Genomic DNA, 12,500 nt, shown 5'->3' with positions numbered 1-12,500 from the left:
TCTTTTTAACTAAACTAAGATTCATGAGCTGTTTATCTAGCCAGCCTACCAATGTGGGACAGACAAGGAATTCATCCAAGGGGAGAGTTGGATTTTGAAGTCAGTCTGCTCACATAAAGAAGGATGCACCAGGTCCCTGTCTAAGAGATAATTATTCTGATGATGCGTTAGCCTACACAATTAAATGCAAACAAAGAGAATTATGAGAATAATTTGATTCACACAAGAAGTGCCATATGGCCTAAGCCACCGGGAGTTGAGATTTTAAAATTGAAAATTAGCTTACTCTTGCATCATGAATCCAGTGGGTTCCTCCTTTCATGACTTTTCATGACCTTTCATATATAGATATGACACTCAAACAGCGCCTTTCCTGCCATTGTGTGCCACTGTGCTTTGGTACCCAGAGGTGTGTGAGTGTCTTTCCTCCAGAGCAGCAGAGATCCGGCCCATTCATGCATTTACATGCAACGAGTACCACTCCGCATCAAAATCACTCACTTATGTTAACTCATGTGATGTGGAAGATGAGGAGGATGAGCAATTATTTAAAATCACGGGAACAGGGGTGAACAAGCCTGTCCTCACGTTATTATCAGAGGCAACCAGCCCAATGCATTAAGCAAAAACAAATAGGGTGAAAGTGTTGACATACGTCAGAGACTAATAGTTGTATTACTGATATATCATGGATGAAACCGTTCCTCGCGCTTCTATTACAGTATGTCTGAACGAATCAAGTGTGGGAAAAACCGGGATATAGACAGACAGCTGGTACTCAAAGCACAAGCAAAGCATGATGGCAGATGAACATTATTCCCCATTATTCATATTTGTTCAAAACCATGCCTGTTGGACACAATGACGACCAAGGCAATTTCAGGTACTGTAGCTGCATGAATGCACGCGCCATTGCCTTCCACAAACAGATGCCTGATGCAGATAGATAGAAAAGATAGTATGCGGATTAGGGCTGTCTTAAATACTTCGAAGCTTCGAAGCTTCGTTCGATGGCACAAGCTTCGAACATAAAAAAAAAATCAAAGTAAAAAGAAGAAAAAAAAAAGATAAAAAAGATTTTCAAACAAAAAAAAATTCAATTTTTCTTTTTTACTTCGATTTGTGTGTGTGTGTGTGCGTGTGTGTGTGTGTGTGTGAGAACTACCCATCCCAGTTAGGACAGCCGAATCCCGTCCAATCTTTCGCCGTCGACTAAAGACTCACTTCTTCAACCATTATCTGAAATGATTAAAAAAATAAAAAATAAAATCTAACCGTGACTAACCTTACTGTCATGCACTTTTCCTAATAAACGAACCTACACTGTCTGTAACACGCAACACTTTGATAAACATTGTTACTCAGCTGATAGAGTTGTACCCTTCTTGCTGTCTTGTCGTACAGAACTTGTAAGTCGCTTTGGATAAAAGCGTCAGCTAAATGACTAAATGTAAATGTGTGTGTGTGTGTGTGTGTGTGTGTGTGTGTGTGTGTGTGTGTAGGTGTGTGTAGGTGTGTGTGTGTGTGTGTGTGTGTGTGTGTGTGTGTGTGTGTGTGTGTGTGTGTGTGTGTGTGTGTGTGTGTGTGTGTGTGTGTGTGTGTGTGCGCGCGCGCGCGCATGGGGCCATTGGGTGGGGCCGGGGGACAAATACACTGGAGGAAAGTAACCCAGCTCAGCACTGCCCAAATTATATCATCACTATTGCCTGTTTGAAGGATATCATCCTCAAATACATATACACCTACATGCCTTGTAGAATTCCACACATAAGAAAGAAAGATACTGGGATGAATAAACAAAATAGGAAATAAAATTTAGATAAGGTGCTACTGAGATGTTTTGGTGAGTTCTTTGTTTTTTTGTGGAAGTTGCCCTTCTTAAAAATGCATGAACATTCACTGATAATTGGTCTGTAGTGGAGTCTACAAGGTCTACATTGCCGGACCATGTAGAATCCGGACCTTGTAGACTGACATAATTCTGTGCATAGTTTAGTCTACACAGGCCATATTTCAAATAATCAAAATCTTACTTCATTCATCTTAAACATTCTTGATTTGGGGGATTGGTAGTTCCCATGAAATCTGAAGTTGTTCAAACGACAACAGCGATCCACCTTGAATTAAATCACACAGCCGAGTGAAACCTTGTTGGCTCAGTCACGAAAGGGGCTACTTAATTAATTAATCCAACCCACTTTATTTATAGAGCACATTTAAAAACAACAAAGTTTATGAAAGTGCTGTACAAGTCCCACAACATAAGATAAAAAAAAATAAAAATAAAAAAATGTTTTTTATTTTTTTTCGAAGCTTCGAATTAAAATCGAAGCTCGGCACCGAAGCTTCGATTGCCAAAAAAAGCTTCGAAGGTCAGCCCTAATGCGGATAGACTATACGATAGCTCCACTACAGTTAGGCTATGAGGTTTTGACATCGCTTTGCATGTGTCTCAAAACCATAGAGTGAGTGAACAGCCTATTTCGGGCGTCACAGTTGAGATGGTCAGACAGCAGGTGTATAGGATCGTGTTTTTCTTTTTCATGCAACTTGGAAATGTTGACATGACAACACTTTTTCCTGTGAAAGCGTTCGCTGCCCTTCTATGCGCCCGTCAGAATCAGAGAATGTCATTCAAGTGTTTACAGAGAGAGGAGCGTGCCACACGACAAATAAAAGCTTCTCCACCGCGCTTCTGTGTAAATAATGCTCAGAGGTTCAGGTCACCAGCTATGCACACGACTCTCGTCTATATTATGTGACTGTTGCGTGTGAGAATTATTGGCTCTTTTATTTCTTCATATGAAAATCCTCACAGAAATCATCAAATGAAAGTATTGAAATATATTTAATAAAGAAAAAAGAAAATGATTCAAGAAAAGACAGCATAATATACACAGTAAATTTCGCAGAGTAAATTTGACTCAAACGGAGTAAAATTTTACTCAGTTTGAGTAAAATTTTACTCAGTTTGAGTAAAATGTACTCTGTTTAAGTAAAATGTACTCTGTTTGAGTAAAATGTACTCAGTTTGAGTAAAATTTACTCTGCGAAATGTACTGTGTAGATATGCTTATTAGCGGTTTTCCGTTTATATTATCATCAATTTCAATGCATTCTTAATGAGCATAGATCACCGGCAGTGGTAGCTGCTTAGGCAAAGCGATTTTCTTTCCTGGATAATAACGAGCATATTCGACAATAAATAGAAAAATCGGTGTCCATTGCATTATCTGTGCTTTCCTGAATTCATATTCAAATTCAGGAAAGAAAATCGCTTTGCCTAATTCAGGAAAGAAAATCTGTATGTCGTGTGTGTCATAACGTCACAGTGACCAATCGCAGCCACTCTTATTGTCTGGGACCAAATACGGCCACGCCCCATTCCCAGTAAAAAGTGGGAATCTCTAGAAAAAAAAATCGGTGTCCATTGCATTATCTGTGCTTTCCTGAATTCATATTCAAATTCGGGGCTCATCCCCGAATCTGTATGTCGTGTGTGTCATATATGTTATGATGAATTGAAAATGGGGGACCCTGATGTAAACAAGACGAAAGTCTTTCTCTGGTCTGCATCCCCTTAACAATTGTATGTATTGAGCGTACTGTACCCATTCTGCAATCTGTTAATAAACTTTTCAATCAATCAATCAATCAATTAATCAATCAATCAATCAATCAATCAATCAATCAATCAATCAATCAATCAATCCCCACTTGGGTCCACGCTGTTCCGCAGCAATGCAGTTCCACTGAAACCATCCAAATGATATCAGCAATGCGGTGTGTTTTTACTCCAGTTGCCAGCAGACACCCTGCAGGTTAGTTATGCCAGTCCAAAAAACAAAGTCCCTCTGTAATCCCTCCAACTGGCACAGCTCACCCATCCCTACAACCAAAGTGCCAGAGCCCCCTGCCCGCCTCCAGCGGCCCCCACCAATGGAAAAAAAAAATACCACGTTCTAATCAGTAACAGTTTTGTGTCTCTCCCATTGTCCCCGGTGTGGATGAATTGCTTGACTCTCCTGTTGGATGTTGCCTGATGAAGGCCTAAGGGTATTTAATTATTTCACAGTTTACACACCAAGGGGCTAGTGTACCATTGCAAGGTTTCAACCTTGTTACAGATGCATCTATGTGTTTGTAAGGTATGTATGTGTGTACACACGTTAGGGTGTGTGTGTGTGTGTGTGTGTGTGTGTGTGTGTGTGTGTGTGTGTGTGTGTGTGTGTGTGCAGGGACCGAAACTAAAGCCCGCCGCCCGCCAGGGGCGCTCAGTTTTGACCTTTGGCGCTTGACACTTAGAGGGTTGCCCGCCGTGTGGCGTGTAGACGTGTAGTTCATAACGATACTCTTATTTTGATTGTGCGAGTACAGATTATAGCCTCTCTCGTCTTTTTTTTTTCTCCGCCGCGAGATCGTTAAAAAACTACAAGTCCCACATTGCACTCAAGTCAACGGTCCAATCACAGTAGAGTGACGTGACTGGTTTCATGAGAAAGAAAGCAAATGACCAATCGGAACCTCTCATTTGGCTTGTTTACTTCCTGAAACGCCACCATTGCGATATGCGGGCAGTCTGCTCTAGTCTAGATCGGACCTCCATGAGCTACCGTTACTGTTTAAACAATGACCCAGTCAACTATTCACTTTTAGTTTAATACATGACGAGGCATTGTCTAACGGTATCTAGCTGGCTAGCTACTGATAGCTGCTGATATCAACAAATGCTCCAGCAATAGTCGACTCGAGTGCATAATATCTCCGTTCCCTTGTTAGCTAGCTCACGTTAGCTAGCTCCCGTTAGATCTATCTGTCCCAGTAAACTAAATTGTCTTAACGTTATCTACCGGGCTAGCAGTAGCTACAGATAGCTCCTGATATCAATGTCTTATAACATTGATTGAATGCGTATTCTAGCTGAGGGCATGTTGAATGTGATTTGACAAAAGAACCGTAACGTTATACCAATAGGGTCCAGCTGCATCGCCGGAGAATCCTTGCATGCTGAATGTAGGGTCTAGCTGAATATAGGGTCTAGCTGCAGGGCCGGAGAATCCTTGCTGGAGCTGGAGGCTACTCAAGTATACACACAGACAGTGGAGCTGTTTGCAGATAGCGAGCATTTTGACTTATTGCGTGGTGGCGATGTCTCGCAGATAATACAACTACAAGTATGATTATATAATATATATTTTATTTAAAAAAATTTTTTTTATATAAAATATATATATATATATTTTTTTAATCAAACAAAATTTGGCAGGTAAGAAATATGCTTGGCGGGTAGATTCTTCCCATCTACCCGACACTGGCCGGTGAGTCAAAAAGTAAATTTCGCTCCCTGTGTGTGTGTGTGTGTGTGCTCTCAGACTTGCTCATGCCTGTACTGTATGTCTCTCTCTGTGCATCTCTGTGAGTGTTAATGTGTGTATCTCTCTTTGCATCTCTATTAACATGTCAGTATTACTGTGTGAGTATTAACATGTGAGTATTAATATGTGAGTATTAATAACATGTGGGTATTAACATGTGAGTATTAACATGTGTGTATTAACATGTGTGTATTAACATGTGTGTATTAACATGTGTATATTAACATGTGAGTATTAACATGTGAGTATTAACATGTGAGTATTAACATGTGTGTAATAACATGTGTATCATGTGAGTATTAACATGTGAGTATTAACATGTGAGTATTAACATGTGCATTAACATGTAGTGTTGTCAAAAATATCGAAAAATCGATACATATCGATTCTGAATATTTAAAACGGTTTCAATACTAATTTCCCGAAATATCGATATTTAATTATTCATAAAAAATTAAATAAACGTTTATTTATTTTTTTGTATAAGGAAGTTGCATTGTTCATTTCAATACCTGTAATAGTACAGTAGTCCACACACACACATGTGCATTCAGTTAAGTCGGAATATGACTGTAATACAAACGGTTCAGTTTGTCAGGTACATGCAACACAGATTACAGTGTTTACATCTGTCTGCTTGAGAAAATACCATGTTCTGCAATAAAAATGATTGAAGTGAGATGAACAGTTATTTTTAAATGTGTGATCTAAAGATAAACAAAGGGTTTTAAAAGTGTTATATTTATCTTCTCTTATAGTACCAGAGAGAAGCAGAGGAGAATCAACCAGCAACAAAAGCAACATTTATAATTTTTTTTTTTTTTTTTCATTTTAAGATTGAACCTTTTTCCCAGTGGTATCGAAAATGGTATCGAATATCGATACTTTTCAAAGTATCGTATAGAAGTTCAAAATGCCAGTATCGTGACAACACTATTAACATGTGAGTATTAACATGTGAGTATTAACATGTGTATATTAACATGTGAGTATTAACATGTGTATATTAACGTGTCAGTATTAACGTGTGTGTATTAATGTGTGTATAATGAGTCAGTATCAATGTGTGTATATTATTAATGAGTCAGTATTAACGTGTGTCTATTAATGTGTCAGTATTAACGTGTGTGTATTAATGTGTGTATAATGAGTCAGTATCAATGTATATTAATGAGTCAGTATTAACGTGTGTCTATTAATGTGTCAGTATTAACGCGTGTATTTTAACATGTCAGTATTAACATGTGTATATTAATGTGTCAGTATTAACGTGTGTGTATTAATGAGTCAGTATTAACGTGTGTATATTAATTAGTCAGTATTAACGTGTGTATATTAATGTGTCAGTATTAATGTGTGTATATAAATGAGTCAGTATTAACATGTGTATATTAATGTGTCAGTATTAACGTGTGTATATTAATGAGTCAGTATTAACGTGTGTATATTAATGAGTCAGTATTAACGTGTGTATATTAATGTGTCAGTATTAACGCATGTGTAATGTGTCAGTATTAACGTGTGTATATTAATGTGTCAGTATTAACGTGTGTATATTAATGAGTCAGTATTAACGTGTGTATACTAATGAGTCAGTATTAACGTGTGTATATTAATGAGTCAGTATTAACGTGTGTATACTAATGAGTCAGTATTAACGTGTGTATATTAATGTGTCAGTATTAACATGTGTATATTAATGTGTCAGTATTAATGTCTGTATATAATGTGTCAGTATTAACATGTGTATATTAATGTGTCAGTATTAACGTGTGTACATATTAATGTGTCAGTATTAACATGTGTATATTAATGTGTCAGTATTAACTCAATCAGCGCCAGGGGTCGGGGCACCAGGGGGCGCTAGAGCACCATTGCTTTAATCAATGGGGAGACTGCGACATTTGCGAGTGCTTAAAATATATCTTATATTATAGCTATGGGTCTAATACAACTGTCGATTGTCAGTGAGTTGCTTCCAGTCAACATGCACAAAAGAGATTGTTTTTTTCATCGGTACATTTCCGTGTTATACCGTTTTGAATATGAGTCGTTTTGGTGATTCTTAGTAATCCCAGGAAAAGACGCGACAATAGCGGTTTAGTGGAATACACTTATCACGTTGTCATTTTTCGCCTGATTATCGAATCTTCCTGAAATCAACGGTAGATTATCATTATTATGTCTCCTCGTGCATACATGAAATGGCCCTCGTAGCGGGAAGCTCGCCCCCCCCCCATGGGCGGAGTTTATGGGGGTGCAGGGAGTGCATTGCACCCCCTGGTGGCCGGGGGTGAAATTGCCTTTTTTTTTTTTTTTTTTTTAATCAAGATTATTTTTATTTTAATAAAATTATAATAATTGTGAGAAACAAATCTGAATTCTATTATGTTTTGTTTTACAATACATTCATTTTATAGTAGTAATCATGTCACATTATAAGGCGAACCTTCTGTAGTGTGGCAGTGAAAGGGTTAACGGCAACGCGCGGCCAGCAGCAGCGCGATACAAAGCCACTTATTCTGAAATGATAATTAATGTATCTGGATAACCAATGCACGAATTTTGTCGAGGCAGGTAGCGTTATTTCGGGAAAATTGATATCTATAGCCTGGTATATTTTTCGTCCACGAAAAATGGAGGCTGTAATAATTATTATTGCTCGAGAGTCTCTATGAATAATAATAATTAGAGCCTAAGTCAGTTAAAAATGATCCCCCGTAGTGCTGTGTGTGTGAGTGTGTGTGTGTGCTGCTGTACTACCTAAATAAAATAAAAAATTAGGGGTTAGGGCATTGTAAAAACGCTAAAATAATAAAATAAAGGTCAAAAAAAATCGTGCGCGCCCGCCGTATAGTTCGCCAAGCAGTCGCACCCCCTGGCGTCAAGTTCAAACTCCGCCTATGCCCCCCCCACCGCAGCCAACGGTAAACAGCCACACACAGCACACACAGACAGCTTCGATCGCGGTAGAAAGAAAGATCAGATCAACGCAAGATTGGATATATAGAGTCCGTACCTGGTCTCTGATGTAATGCAAAAGAAATAATCCAATTATCTGATCGCCATTCCAAATACAGCTCGTGGAGGTCCGACCCACATTGTCCGGCATTGCATATGAAGGGAGGGGGGGGGGGGGGCAGCATCGCAGATGTATAGTTGTAAACGCTAGTCCTGCCGGAGTATTTAAACCCCGCCCGCACGGCTCAGATCGGCCCAGAAAAGAAACTACACCATTTCCATACCGGCTAGAAGGCGTAGGCGGCAGTATTTGCCCTTTTGCGAGCTCAGACCCATTCCCAATGATAACATCAGGCTGGATGGATGAAAAATGAATGGATATAGCTAATAAAAGAAATAACGATTAAAACCCGACTTTTCTCGTGATTGCCGCTCAAGCGATGGTGAGTTAACCCGACTTTTTCCGTCATTGGCGCAGAATGAGTTAACGCATGTGTGTGTATTAACGCGTCAGTATTAACTAAGTGTACTGTAAGTTTGTTTAATGTCCCAGGGGGTATTTGTTTTCACAGTACTGTACACAGGCCAACAATACATTCAATATCATCAGGACAAGACTGTAAATACAATATAAAGGATGAGCACAGTCTGCCCTGATAATAGGCTATAATATGACATAACTAGCCTCAGCCCATCAATGATGTAGTTCTATACAAATATAAATGATGGTGCTGACTGACTGGTGAGGTTTGTAAATATACAGGTGTAATGTTCTTTTAACATGTGTGTGTGTGTATTAACGTGTGTATATTAACCTGTGTGTGTGTATTAACGCTAGTACTCCGTCAGAGCGCTACACACCTGCTCTCCGCCCGTGCCAAGCCTGAAGTGTCTCTGAGACTGGAACGACGCTCATTGTTTTCCCTCATCTAAATGCCATCCACTCTAATTGACGTAATCTGCTGGTTTCATCTACTGCCAGGAGAGATGCCCGTATCCGTAATGTTCCTCTATGTTGCCTCCGCAGAGCCGCCTGTCTGTGCCAGCTGCCCCCCCCCCCCCCCCCCTCCCCTCCCGCGTACGCCCGCATCGGATCCCCACTATAATGAAACTGATTGGATTTTGAAAACATGTCCAGCGTCGGCATTCCTGTGCTGTATGGTTCCCCTTGGCGCAGGACATCTCACTGAGCCACGTTATGACTAGAGAGGATGTTTTCCATTTGTGCACTCGAGCAAAGGCAGCATCGAGAACTGTATTAGTTTGTTTTTTGACCGAGCAACCTTGGGGCTCTTTCTGCACCTTTATAATGACCTATAGCTAGAAGACTACAGAGGAGACAACATAGGAACAGGAGTGCGTGAAACAATAGTGTGCGGGCCGGCTCACAGACAAGAGAGTTGGATACAATAAATACTTGAAAGGAGTGCGCCCTTTCGTGATACATTAGAGGAATAGAACTATTGAAGGGTTCGTTTCCGATGTTTGGATCCCTAGCCCTGATTCTTACCTACTAATAATGTTGTCCTTCTCAGCACAATCCATGCTGTCCCTCACACTAGCTCCGGGTCGTTAGCCAGAACAGGAGCAGAACCAGTTGACTGAGGCTCACTGAAATGTACTCTACAGTGCGCACGACAGGGGCAGCGTGTCCAAGTAGATGGTAAATGGTGCATTTATATAGCGTTTTTCTTTTTCTTTTCCAAAGCACTTTACAATTTGTTCCTCACATTTGACCCATTCACTCACACATTCACACGCCGACGGTGTGTGCAAGGTGGCAACCTGCTCATCGGGAGCAGTTAGGGGTTAAGTGTAGGGTGACCAGATGCAAAAAGTCCAAAAGCAGGACAACAGTAAGATTTTGGTGGGACAAAGTGGGACAGATAATGTAATTTTTTTTATTAGAATAACTCGTCTTCACCAAATAGATAAAGGTTAAATCAAAATAAATATAAATTAAATACAGAATTATATCTCTCCACATTCATCTTGGCACTGGCAGCCGGCTTGTTACCACCTAACATCTGTTTTAAATATTCAAACTTTATCACTTGACAGGAATGTCTTGTGTTCGATATTTGTTTTTTTTGCTTCGAAAAGAGGGACATCCTCTCAATATGTGGGACGCGGTCTCAAATGGTGGGACAGTACAACCTAAAGGGGGACACCTGGTCACCCTAGTTAAGTGTCTTGCTCGAGGACACTTCGACACGCTGCCCGGGAGGAGTGGGAAGAGGAGCGGGAATCGAACCGGGAACCTTCCGATCACAAGGAGACCACTCTACCTCCTCCTGTCGCCCCAAGTGTCCTCGAGCAAGACACCTAAACCCCTAACTGCTCCCGATGAGCAGGTTGGCACCTTGCATGGTCGCCTCCTCCGTCGGTGTGTGAATGTGTGAGTGAATGGGTGAATGTGAGGCATACGTTGTAAAGCGCTTTGGATAAAAGAGATATATAAATGCAGTCTATACCATTGGCACAAAGTAGGCCTACATTTCAGCGAGCCTCGGTCAGCTTGTACAGACGCCATTGACTTTGTATTGGTATGTGGCGGGAGGCAGGATGGCCTAGAGATAAAAGAGGCCGGCCGGTGCCCACCATCTCTGCCTAAGTGCCCTTGAGCAAGGTACTGAACCACAAAAACTGCGCAGGGGGGCGCTGCACTGCAGGCAACCCTGCGCTCTGAGGCGTGTAACTAGGAGGGATATGTGAAAAGAAACATTTTAATTGCCTTGTTTACAACGACAATAAAATAATCTCCTTCTAACTAGGAGCTAGTATGAGGAACCGGATGGAGAGAGAAAGGACCCTACCAACCAACGTCACCATTGGTACAGTAAGCAAGAAATAGGGCTAGGTTTCCAAAAGTAACAACTATATCTTTAACATATCTCAATAGTCAAACTTCCATGTGGTGTAAAATGTCATTATTATGGTAGCCTGTGGAGTTTTTCTTCACCTCTCACCATCTTCACTCTGAGGACATCAGCGGCCTCCACAATCAACCTGCACGACACGTACACCTTGCACACCTCTGTCAACCGCCTACAACGTCAAACGTCTCACAAACCTTTCCATCGAGCGCCGGGCCTCGGCCCACGTCTCGTCCAACTGCGTCGAGAAAGACGTCATCGCAAACGCGACATATTTCAGCCCTCAACCAATCAACCACGCCCGCTCTGAAACTTTTTAACTTGGCTTTCTAATAGATTACTGTCTTCCATTGATATTATTTGGGGGGGGGGGGGGGCATATGCCAAACATTCTGCCTCCAGAATAAAAGAGATGATGATCTCTCTCTCTCTCTCTCTCTCTCTCTCTCTCTCTCACTCTCTACCTGGCTCGTTCTCTCTCCGTGTCCCCTGTCCCGTGTGTGTCTCTCTCTCTAACTCGCCCTGCCACGAGGAGATGTGAGCAAGCTGGTCATCTGAGTAATGGCTTCCCGCTCTCTGTTGATTCCTCCCGGGCGTGCGGGCCTGCGCTCTCCGTGATGTATGCTCCGTGCAACAGCAGTGGACAGCTCATCTCTCTCAGCCACCGCCAGCTTCTGAATAAGCACATCCGCCGGGCGGGCCAATCTCTGAAATGCACTTTGGAGCCGGACCGCGCCCCCCGTGATTGACATACACAGAAATGTAACTGCGTTAAACCATATGCGCCGAGGATTAGGTTTTTTTGGGGGGGGGGGGGGGTACCTACTGTACCCCTACCCCTGGGGTACAAGGAGGGGAGAGGTCCTGATCAATTTGGCAGAACTTATGAGGTATCGTTTATGCGTCGTCTAGGGCTAAAGAAGACTCATAGAAATCCAAGCAATTGCAGCCACGGTCTCAGAGCTGTGACGTCCTCCAACCCAAGCTCTCACTACACCTCGAAGAATCAACCTCATACCTTTATAATATATTGGCAACGACTGTCGTTATGAACAGATTTCATGATACCGGAGAGGTCTAATTATGCATAGAAACAGTTTTCTTGGCCTTTTCCCCCGTCTTTCCTCAGGCTTCACTCCTGAATTCTGCTCGGCTCAACCCGGCTTGGCACAGCAGTAGACCCTGGTGTGTCAATGGGCTCTTCCTACTCTTCTGCCAGGCTCTCGTTCTACAGATTCTCTCTATCTCCCTTTCTCCCTTTCTCTCTCTCTCTCTCTCTCTCTCTCTC

The sequence above is a fragment of the Notolepis coatsorum genome (assembly GCF_963971535.1).
Source record: "Notolepis coatsorum genome assembly, chromosome: 16".
NCBI classification, from domain to species: Eukaryota; Metazoa; Chordata; class Actinopteri; order Aulopiformes; family Paralepididae; genus Notolepis; species Notolepis coatsorum.
Note: the sequence above shows the minus strand (reverse complement) of the source record.